This window comes from Anopheles aquasalis, chromosome 3 (genome assembly GCF_943734665.1).
Source record: "Anopheles aquasalis chromosome 3, idAnoAquaMG_Q_19, whole genome shotgun sequence".
In the NCBI taxonomy this organism is placed as follows: Eukaryota; Metazoa; Arthropoda; class Insecta; order Diptera; family Culicidae; genus Anopheles; species Anopheles aquasalis.
The window spans coordinates 38641564-38654063 of NC_064878.1; the positions used below are offsets into that span (position 1 = coordinate 38641564).

At 45.2% G+C, this 12500-nt stretch overlaps 1 protein-coding gene across 5 annotated transcripts in view; it reads right to left on the reverse strand.

The window, feature by feature from the left end:
- Positions 1-12500, reverse strand: part of LOC126579119 (uncharacterized) — a 196420-nt gene that overhangs the window by 63766 nt on the left and 120154 nt on the right. The gene's annotated exons all lie outside the window — the stretch shown is intronic.

Sequence of the window (12500 nt, forward strand, 5' to 3'; positions counted from 1 at the left end):
AGTGGTCCTCGTGACACTTGCCAGTACTTAACACAGGTACAGGAGGCCATTATGTGTAAAAAGGATGCTTCAAAATGGCATGACATTTTCCGCGGAATTATAAATACTTGCTATCGAATATTGCGTGCCTCACGTCACGAGTCACGACAACCACTCTCCGCTCCATCCTCTGCTTTGCTCTGTTCATCCCTCTGCTGCTACTCTAAACTCACCTGAAACGATAATAGAAAAAGGAATAAATCGTTCATTATCGGATCGGTAGCAGGGTGTTATAGCATGCTGATGCACGCTGCTACTACTACACATTATTGGCTCAAGTTTGCTGTTTTGGAAGGGAAAAATGATATCAAAAAAATGCGAAAAAAAACTATCCGGTCGGCAATAAATTCTCGGCCACACGTGGAGATTTACCTCGAGGTTTTTTTTATTCCGCGGCCATCGAATATCCGACGCGGCCACTTCACAACCAAACCAACAACCCATCACACAGCTGCCACAGTGTCAACACCGCGGTTCCGGCGCCCGTCAGGTCGGTTACAAATCAAATTTATCACCGAAAAGCCTCACTCGCCGCCACTCGCCGCTCGATCCGCCCAGATACGCGCGGGGCGCGTATGTGTGGCCGATTAATTTATAGCCCTGGCAATAACTTTTCAAATGCCGCTAACGGTTAACCACGATCGTCACCACCACCTGGTAGCCAGCTGCCCGAGCACCGAGCGCATCTTTTTCTTCTTTTTTTTCCCGCTTAAGGGGTTTTTCTGGTTTTCGGTAGCTACTTTTCAAATTGTTTTTTTTTTGTTTCCCTTGCTCGATTTCGTTTTGTAAAATCAATTCCTTACTTTTTTTTGGTTTGATTTTCCAAAAGGGGCCATGGTATGCCATAGGGACAGGATTCGGTTCGGCTTTGGGGGGGTCCCAGAGCCCAAGCGGTGACCCGATAGTGGTGCCCGCGTGTCAAACGAATTCAAATTATCCTGGTTCTGACGGTGTTTGTCGATCAAACTCACCTCCTGCTCTTCGTCTACAACCCACTCAAGAGGATCCGGGAATGTCCGGGTTAGGCCCGCGAAAACTCTCCATTAGCCTGCGCCGCCATGGCCACGGCTGAGGGGTGGCATGTGGCGGTTAAAGGCAAATAAATAATCAAACGGCCACGGAATTGGTTTCGATAAATTGGCTTTTTCTCGTTATAAATATACACACATGCCGACACCAGCAGCACCCTGGCACTCTCGACGGGACTCGACTTGGACCTCGACCGTGGCCGTATGTGCAGTGAGGGACTCTCTCTTCGAACCAACAAAACCTGTGTGGGGTGCACAATCGATCGAAAGAGCATTTGCCACCGAACAACGAACAACAACGTGCCGATGATGATGATGATGACGACGACAATGTGCTGGTGGCCGGGTGCAAGCGCTGCTGCTGCTGCTGCTGCTGCACTCTGGAGCACAGTCTGGCACGTATGCACGCTGTTGCGTGGGGAAATTAATCATTTTCATAATTCAATACTGATTACATCTATTCATTTTAATAACTCATCCCGTGTGCTGTCCCACGGAATGTTGTCCTCTGCACCCAAAGTCACTCGCTGGTGCCTTCCTCGCTGTGGTGTGCCACGGGAATGCGTGATTTAGGTTCCCCACACACCAGACCATCGTCGCCCTTTTTTGTGCACTTTTTGTGCGTGACCCTTCGCAACTCCAGAGAGCACACTCCACGCTGGCTCCAGGCTCGATAGATGAGTTCCTAGAGTCCATAAATTTGCTTCCGGTTTCCGGTGATTGTGGACATTCCCGGGGAACTGGACATCAATTTTATTGTGGTCGATTATGATTTATTAAGCTATCAAAACACGTCGTCACGTCGACTTTGGGGTTCGTAGCGTAGAGATCACACGGATGGAGTGTCAGGATGGGAACAGAAAGTTAATATTTTACCCCTTGTTGATGACACCAGATTGGCCGTTCGGTCCGGACACCGTACAATGGAGCTGGACTCTTTGATCCGCCACTCCGAACCGAGAAAAGGGCCAGGTCATGGCCAGGTGCCATGTTCTTTTGATTATCTCCATTTCCCGGTTCAAAATTTGGAACCAACTCCCGGGAGGGGGGCAAAATAGCTTTCCTCTAACGATGGTACGAGCGTTCTTCGAGCTTATGGAGAATTTTTTTCAGTCCCCAGAAGCCTGCTTAGCACACAAGGGACTCATTAGGGTGCGTGCCGTTTAGCGACAAAAATGCTGAACGGAAATTGTCAATCAGTGATAACCGGCTTGACACGAAGTGGCCCCTCTGGTGAATGTGGCGTTGTCATTCTCGTTTGAAAACATAATTTATTACCAAAGCATAGAGCTGAATCGCTTTTGAGAGCGAATCTTTGGCGCGTGTGCTCGATGGACTTGGATGAAGTATCGGAGGATATCTAATGTCGCCAAGGGATGCACTCGTTGCAGTGATTAGCACGATAAATTTAAAAGTTCAACATCTGATGAGTTCATTGTTCATCATTTGATGATGGTTGTATATTTAGAAATCTGCAGAAACAGTAATTATAGCTTTTTTGATAGAAATGCAACAAAATATCGATAAAACTGTTAAGAGGAGGCTTCGGTATTTAATTTTATTTGTCAAGCATGTTTTTTATCATTTTTCCCTGAAAGCTGATACTTTCAAGAGTATTGTGTAAAAGTTTTGGATCAATCGAGGAAAAACTGACAAAGATGCAGATTTTTAAAAATCCGCGTGTCATACAAGGCTCAGAGCAGCTCGCTACTTTGAAGAGCGTTTCCCAAAACGATCGATTCGAAATTTTTAATACATAATCTGTAAACTCTTTGCCAGGTAGCCCCGTTGCGATATCATAAAAATTGTTGATACTTATTTTTAACAATTATGAAAATTATTTTTTGGCAGTGTCGCAGAAAGCATCCATTTTTGACATTCAAAAATCTGATAAAATTCGAAAAAAGGGAATATAAATAAAAACTCGGCGGTGCTACCTGGATAAACTTATAATCTTTCAAACGAAAATCGATGTGTTATGTCGGTACGATGGGCACCGTAAAAAGTACCTTTGCGATGAATGTAACACAAAACAACACCAAATATTCTTCAAAAATTGTAGGTTAATATGCCATTTATTTGAAAAAATTAAATTGCATGGTTACGTCACAAAAAATCGCCAAAAACAGGCCTTTTTTTGCCCGAAAATACCGAAGCCCCCCTTAATGAAGGCTCAAACAATGTTAGATAATTTTTTTCTAATTTGATAACTGAACGCAGTTAAGCAACGCATTTTAACGCAGGTACGTTAAAAATTTGTACATGAAAAGTCTAATATTCGCCTCGCATTCTTTAGTAACAGTAACTGTTGCCAAAAATGATAATGTTGAACACTGTGGCAACATAAAAAGGACATCAACTAAGGACATTAAAACCTTGCTAAAGAGGCAACTGAAAAAAATGAATCACTTTCACACGCTAAAATGCGCGCCACGGTTCAAATTGTTTCAAAATTCAATGTCTTGTCTAACTAGGGACCATTACAAAACCCCCAACCAACCGTCTACCTTACGTATGATTCAATGGTAAATCATTTTGAAATCAGTTGCATCGCCCAATCAATGCCACCCTTTGATTTGGCGGGGGTTGAATTTCCAGCAATTTCCAGTCACTTGACACTCGGGGCTGATCGATATTGCAACTCCCCGGTCCGTCTGCGAAGCTCCACTTAACCGAACCTCCAGTTCTAGATAAAATAATCAAAACACTCCACCACAGAAAGGCGAACCCTTGAATCTGGCAGCCCCAAAAGCAATTGGCAACGAATGGAAAGTAATATCGAAATGCATTACTTTTGAAATGAAAATGAAGGGTTGCAAGCAAGCAAGCAAGCAAGCAAGCAAGTGGGTGCCAAATGCTCGCACAAAACGCTGGAGTTGGAGGCACTGGAGCTGGTAAATCGTACCGAAAATATAAAGAAAGAAAACCTAAAGATTTCCCACCTTATCCATCGCAATTCGTTAGCCAAAAGGGGCTAAGTGAAGGCAACGTGGCCATCGACATGTTTTGTTCGCCCACCAGAGGGGGGATTCCTATCCGCTGTCGCTCACGTTGTTTCACCATTCTCGTTTGCCAGCGCAATTTTCCCGCCCTCTCCAAAAGAAGCTACCAAAAACCGAACGCCCGAAGCCATCAAAAGGCAAGGCTCTGGCTCTGTGCTGCACGAACCAGTGACGAAGAGGCCACACACAAAAAAAAATTCGAGTCTCGGAGGCGTGTAATGCAATCATTGGAAAATGTCATGAAACTGCTTAACCATTCGAGTACAATCCGGAGGGTGCCCGAAAAAAAAGAACGGAAAAAGGCGAGGAACATTTTTTGGAGCGTGAGGAGCGCGTCAGGAGACGAGTAAAATTATGCACGACCACTTTGCGCTCGGCAATGGGAAATGCACGAAGCTTGACAAACAGTTGGAGCACCAGCAGGGCGCTCCAGTCAGAGTCAGCCACACGGCAAACGCTTGATCTGGCATAAATAGTCACACATCAATTTTTGAAACGTCTTATTTATGCAACTTCAATTTCAACCTTCTTCTGTTTCTGTTACTTAAGGTTGGCTGCTCGCCTTCGCGCGGTCGATATGAATTGGATGGAAGAACTTCATTTTTCTGTGGTTTTTCTTGGGTGAGAAAATTGTCCCACTACCAACAACAACAACAACAACTAATGTGGTTCTCGTTTGACGATTTGGATTTTCACCAGACAGGACTGTAGTTCTATTTGCCAGACATTGGCCAGGATAGCACCAAAGAGTTTGTTTGAACGAACAAACACTCTAGCCAGACCCCAATGGTTATCCAGTTCCAGTACCAGACCGCCAGTATGGTATCCATTTGCTTAATGTAATTATTTTTACCTTCCACACAACCACACACAATTGCCAGCAAACGCGTGGTCCTCTGTCGGCACCTGCTGACAATGCTACAATCCAACGCCCAACAGCAAACAAGCACTGGCGCGCTGTTTTAATTATATATTTTGGTTAAATTAAACCTTGAAATGGTAAAGCAATGCAACGAGGATGAGTAGCACGAGCAGCAGCAGCAGCAGCAGCACAAAACAGAGGGAAAACTGTGCACGTTTTGGTGGACCAAAAGGTGTTGGAGCATTAGTGGCGCTACTTAGCTTCCCTTGTTCCAAAACTTATGACCACTAACCGTGTTGATAACCGGTTATTCGAACGGTTCGTGGTGCACGCTGGTTGGCGAGGCGTTTTCCCGTTTTATTCTTTTATTTTCGGGATTTTCCGGTTGTTTATTTGCGTTACAATGGAACGATTGGGCGGCCCGGGTGGAACGACCATATCTCGCATACCATTTGGTGTTGTTCATAATTTTTCACAACATTTTCCACGCACGGGCTGGCACTTGTACTTTTCTACTGCTTCATTGCTGGTATGAGGTCGATCCGTAAGGAAACGGTATTGCTCTTCCTCTGATTTCGTTTATTAGAAAAATATTATTTAGCTAGCACTATGTTTCGTACAGTTCATTACGAACCATTGCCATTACCTTAAATGCTTCCACAGTAAACTCGAATACAAGGCAAAGGCAGAGCCCAGGCTCGTTAGTGCGCCAGGTCTCAAACTTCCCAGCACCTTCAGACCGCTTTCTTGGTCCACCACCAAACACCTCCAAATTCGAAAACACACAACGAAAAGCCACCGTTACGCGGATAGGATAAAGGGAAAGTTCGCTCCCGCTCCAAAAAGGACGAAGATATCATGCCACATCAGGAGCAGCACTGGCAGCAGAAGGTGCTTCCACCGTTCCACCCAGACTGACCCAGCCATGGCGGAGTGGGAGTACATTTTGTTAACAAATTACATTTATGAAATTAATTACTTTTTATCTGATGGCAGGATGGATCGCTGGAGTCGGACTGCTGGAGTTGGCCAGCAATTCGCTGCTGCTTAGCAAACGAATCGCGAGCGTCTATGTGTGTTGGTGAGTTCCATTCCTGCTCTGCAGTACCTCGTCTTCCTCGTGCATTTGCGAAACTATTTTTTTGGTTTTTCGCTTTTGGTTGGGCGTATCATGGGTACGAGCCTTAGCCTTAACTATTACACCCGATAGTGTTGGCCGGAGAAAAGCGATTTTTTTCCTATCTTCCTACCACACAGCGTGTAGCGTGCTGCCTTACGTTTCGAGGGTAATTTATGATTTAAAATCGCGAGATTTATTACGATGCACCATCGAAGAATTTCCACTGTACAGTGTCTAGTCATTAAAAAGGAACAGCTGACTAGGAAGTTGAAATGAACAGACTAACCTTCCGGGACTCGCGACTCGGGAGCCGAAAGAGGGACAAAATGCAATCGCATTTAAAGTGCGACTTGTGAAAGACAACTTCATCCATTCACAAGATCCCTACTCCCAATCTCCCGATCGAATGCACTCCACAGCTTTATTCTTACATTCCACCTAGTGGGCCGACGTGCTGTCGCCCTCGATCCACAGACAAACGAATGAATTTATCGGTTTCCGGTGCCAGACGAACACTAGCGCGAAACGAAGGCAGCGTTAAAGATTTTATTGCCAGACAGCCCCGGGGCACAAGATGCACCGCGGGATCCGTGGGATCAGCGGGATAAAACTCTTCCTTGACAGCCCACCCGCACCAACACAGATGCTCCATTTCATCACTCAACTCGCAACGGGTTTAACGATCACGGCACGGTGTGACACGACACTGAAATATATAAACCTACCTTCCTCCCCGGAACGGAGACAGACGGTGGAGATGCAATTTTATTGCTTTTACTTTTCGCATATTGTGCCCACGGTTACCATCTCTCCATCGATTGTGCTGTTTCCGGCGACTGCCACGGGCGGTACGACCAGTTGCGCCCCTCCAGTTCTGGAGTTACCTTTTTTGGGGTTTTTTTATGGGATTTTCGCGAAAAACTGTGTGGGCTTGGGCACGATCGAAAGGTGAAAGGTGCGCAAGAAGCCGATGGAAAGGAAAACAAATGTCAAAGATCCATTCGAGAGGAGCTGCCCGGTGTTCTGGTTCTGAGTTTCTTTTAATATCGATTAAGGGGTTCCGCTTCCCGTCGAAAGTGGCTCCGGCTTCTCAAATACCTATTTGCAAACATCCTAACGAAGTCCTCACACTTTCTGAGGAGGGACAAGGGCACTAGGGAACACAGGGTGGAAAGGGATGATATAAAAAGAAACCGGAACACACCGCCTGCCCGTGAGAAACGATCGGAAGAGAAGGATGGATGTAAAACACGGCCACCGGAACCGACGCCAACGACGAAGCGAAGGAGAACTACTTGTGGCCCAGCCTGTCATCCAACCCACCGTGGTTCAACACTTTATCTCCCACAGCTCAGAGCTGGCCGGAGTGTGTCCCAGGCGGAAGTAGCAAAACTTTCAAATACCGGTGACATTTATTGGTCGCATATGTGTCGACGGGCGAGTAACGGCCATCGCCCATCTGGCAGGCATCGCCATTTACGGTGCCACTGTCGGAACGGGCGCGAGTGCAGCAACAGCGGGCCACGGGGTAGTAAAAACCGGCGAGTTTTCAAGTAACCCACGGTGTTCGCTTCGCTTCACTCCGGCAGCAAACGGCACCGAATCGGATCGGCCACAAAGTCACGGGCCACAAAGTCCTCCCACGAGTGTCGCCTTCGCCATCAAATCAGTGCTGACAGTTTGGTGCCCCAGGATACTCCGGAGGCACTTTTTGACCTCCCCCACTTTTTTTTTTGCTGGCCACGGACATCGTGGATTGCAGTTCGTTCGTTACTTTTGGGGATGGTGGCGCGATGTCTCTCTCGTTAAATATTAAATACACCGGCTTCGTATTTGCCCCTTTCCAAGGGACCGAGCGGTGGCCCCGGGGTTAATCTTGTCATATAAATCAACTGTTAGTGTGCTAAGGGGTGGTTGGAGTATTGGAGATGAGGAGACGCTGAGAGATTCTTGTTGGATTAGACAGATACGAGTGTAGGGAGTGAAATGGAGGGAATTTGTCGAAAGATTGAAGAACAAGTGCAAAGTACATGTTTGAAGAGTTGATTTATCGAAGCCAAACTGACGTTATGTGGGAATATTTTGCTCAATTCAGGCATCCTTTAATCCGCAGTTAATGTCAATAAATAGACTTGCAATTAAACTCTTATGATGCTTATATAGAGCCTTCCAGGGAGAAATACAATCCAATAAAAATACAATCTATAGCTTGCTCAAAGTATGTTAATTCGATATATTATCATACATTAGTGTCCTGAACCATTAGTGTCCTGCCCAGCAATGGATGGATGACGCAAGATAAAATATCCACAGAACTTTTTAAGCTCAACTCTAGAAGTATTTCATGTTTTTAGTAACATTTTATACAACATTACTTGGTGTAGTTTACATAATTTTTAACACCGCGCAATTTGATCAGTTGTAATATAAATTGTTAAATTATTCCCTTTCACACCATTTCTAAACGTTAAAATAATTGTAAGGAAACATTATTCCGTTCAAAATACGAGACATGTATCCTTATTTCAACTTAATGACAACTTGTTTGTCGATTACTGTTTTAGCCATTCCAGAAACCAAACGTTGAATCAAATAACATCAATTTTCATCATCAGTGCATTCAATTAACATCAATTATCAGAATAATTGGAGAAAAACGAATTCTTATGCCAACTCTACGGTGAAGCGAACGATTGTCTCTGCCAATAATGTTTCTTTTCCACAAAAGATGGCATTTTTGGAACATTAAAAAAAGCAATTAAATGATACAAACAATGTATAAATAGGGGTTCGGAAAATAAAAATAAAACTATTTGTCAAATAACTTCTGAGCATTTAAGTCTCCACGCTAGGGCTTCATTGTGCCCTTAGTTAATGCCAAACAGACGAGGAAATTGCACAAACAGCACAAGATCCTGATGACACAAACGAACCCAAATTAGGCAAATTCGCAACTAGCAAAGCGTAACACTTGTCTCTTTCCTTCTCGAGATTCCTGTAAACAAATCGATACATTGTACAATCTAGCCGAAAGCCCCAAAGCCAAATTAAATTGTTCCACTCTTGAAGCGCTCCCTTGAGCCAAATCGTAGCAGAAAAAAAACCACCGAGTTAGGGTAGCGAAAAATAAAGAAGGAGAATGGAAAAAAAAATCCAGCTCCCAAACACCAAACTAGTTAAACTAACAAACGCCACTCTCGTTGCCCCCGTCCTTCTCACCACGTTTCGAACATCAGGTTCAAAACTGTCTGTAAAAATATAGAAAAATGAGCAGAAAACACAGGAAAACAACTGTTCGCCTTGCCATCCGAGCGAATGACGAAAATGAACTTTGAACAACATCCACGGTGTACGAATTCATCGTAAAAGGGACGATCGTATGGACCTCTGGGTCTCGGTCCGCTGCTACAGCGGGTACTGTAAGCGGCGAAGGCGCGGAAAGTTTGTCCGTAACCCAAATCCACTGACAACCTGACCGGACCGCGTCGGTTGGCGTCTCAGTTCGCGAGTTCGCGTGGTTTCGTTTGCGTTTTGTTCTGCCGTGGCCGCGTCAGGCAGCTCAAGGCAAGGCAAAAACTTTGGTGAAAATTAAACAAAGGCAACAGAGGCCACGGAAAAGGTTGCCGCAACGGTAGACAAGGGAAAAATGGTCGCAAATATATTAAAGCACCAGGAAAGGAAGCAGCAGGAGCAGAAGGGCGGTCCATGTTCCTCGCACGGTTCTTTCTTTCTTCGCCGGGGACACAGGTTCCGCCTCAACTGGGACGAGTGGCGGCTGGTCGACGAGCGAAAACTTACTTCACGAATTGCAATTTTTCATCAATTCTCCGGGCAAATCTGTGCTACCGGAGCGAACCGAATCCGTTAGCCCCTCAGGGCCATTACAAAGGTCTTCGCACTGCAACTGCAAACACCGAGAACGACTTGGACGTATGCGAAGGCACGCGTGCCTACCGTGTAGCGTCCCGGAGCGAGAACAAACAGTGGACCGAGTCCGGAACGAAAAACGGAATCCTTACGATTTGCTAACGTTCGTTTCTGCCGTCTCCTTACACCCTGGAATTATGACGGGACGGAGGGCTGGCCAACATCGAATCGAATGGGCAGAAAAGCAAATGAAATGGAACAGTTCAACGGTTGACTTTTCACTTAGTCAAGCAGTGAGGGTTAGCGGTGGTGGCCTCTGTAACAGTAACACACTCGCCCAGGCACACGGGACAGGAAGCAAAGTGCCTGCCAAGAGTTCCGAACTTTCCGTTTCTTTCGTCTTGTCCATGTGCATGTGCAAGCGGAGCCATTTGTTTCCCCTCTTGCAGCTCTCGACGGCGTTTACTCGAGCCGAATCGAAATGGAGAAAAGTTTACTCTTTCGCTTTCCTTGGACAATGTTCGCTTCTTTACGCGAGTGCGATTCGCTCTTATCAACGAGGTTGTGGAATCAGTTGCAATTGATTGTTTGTTGAAAAGTGGAGCCATTAGACCGTTCAGGGGGCGGTATGACTTTAAAAGAACAGTTGAAATTGATCCCAAGCAGTGCTTGTAGACGTAAAAGAGAACTAAAAATTAAAACAAAGATTCATTGAACAAGAAAAACATGCTCAGAATGCAAACAGAACAAAAGAAGGACGAGAAAAGAATAGATAAATTTGAAATTAACCTTTTTTTTTTTAATTTTGAATTTCGGATCCGGATTTCGGATTAATCGAAGTAAAACTAATAAAGTTATTCATACAAGGCTCAGAGCAGCTCGCTATTTCGAAGAGCGTTTCCCAAAACCAACGTTTTCAAAGTCGGTGCCCATCGTACCGAAAAAACAACTGGACCGATCGATTCGAAATTTTTAATCATCTGTAAAGTCTTTTCCAGGTAGCTCCGTAGAGATTTCATAAAAAAAATTTGATACTTTTTTTTAACAATTATGTAAAGCTCGTCAGCTCGCAGAATCGCAAAAAGCATCACTTTTTCAACTTCAAAAATCTCCAAACAATCGAAAAATAGGACCGAACTTCAACAAAAACTCGACGGGACTACCTAGATAAACTTATAATCTTTCTAACGAGTATCGATTTGTATTTTTCTGATGACCCATCACGCAGCTACGATGATAGCTAAAAACGTAAAATCACCGTAAAAAGTATCTTTTCGCAAACGTACCTTCAGAAATCAGGATGAAGTTTTTAATAAATTTTCATCAAAATAAAACTAACTATCCATCAAAAGTTGCAGTTTGATATGCCATTCATTTGAAAAATTAAAGTTGAATGGTTACGTCACAAAAACTCTTAAATAAACGAGCTTGCGACATTATGCCTTGAAAAAAGAAATTCGAAGAAAACAGTTATTTGAAGAAAACTTGGAAATAAAGTAAAAAAGTAGAGGAAAACACATGATGAATAATAAAAACAATAGACCACAATGGAAAAAGATGATAAAAGGTTCACAATCACCAAAGAAAAGGAAAAAGAAATTGTAAAACAACAATGAACTTGCTTGAGACACTCGATCCCAGCTTCAGGGTGCAAACGTTGCACTTACTTGCATTGAGCGGCATGCTGGAGGTCATGTTGAGACCGTGCAACCGGGGATGGCCACCGTGCATCCCGAGGTAGTGCCTCGTCAGCATATGGTGCTGGTGGGAGGCATGGGCGGCGGCCACCACCGAATGGTGCTGAGACTGTGACTGGGCGTGCATCGGATGCATCGGAGGTAAGGGCGGTGGGATCGGTGGCTGATGATGGCCGCCAGCCGAAGGATTGCTTTGCTGCTGAGAATGGTGGGCATGTGGTGGCATCTGCTGCTGTTGCTGTTGCTGTGAACCACCAGCTTGTTGTTGTTGCTGCTGATGTTGTTGCGGGTGTTGCTGATGCTGTTGTTGTTGTTGTTGCTGTTGCAGGCTGCTCATTGTGGCACCGCCGTGGGCCGGTTGCGGCGGATAGAGCATCCCATGGCCGGCCAGCGGATGATACATCCCTGGCCGGGCCTGATGGTGCGGCGGTAGATGCCGGTAACCGGCCATCATGGATACCGGTGCGTGGTCCAGCTTTCTCGCTGTTGCTTGGCCCGTGGTTTCGCAAAAAAAAATCACTCCTGGCAACTCTGGGCAGTGGTGACCGACGGAACTCTACTCTTTATCGGCCATTCCAGGTTCGATCATTTTTCGTACCAACAGTTTCAATGGTCTGGTCGCGTGATGCACTGCTACTGCTCATCAAACACTCGATTAACGCACACTCATCACATCATTGTCACACACGATATTAAAATGACGACGCTGTTCGCGGTGGATCCCTTTTGGTGTCCTGTTTCTGGTCACGGATCGCTCATTAATCCACTCGTCATTAGAGTCACGCACCGCACCATGCACACGGACATAAATCAACAGACAGACAAGCGTGGACTCGCTCTTCTTTTGTGGCCTTTCGTTGAAATGTCATGCAATGTCGGTTTGGC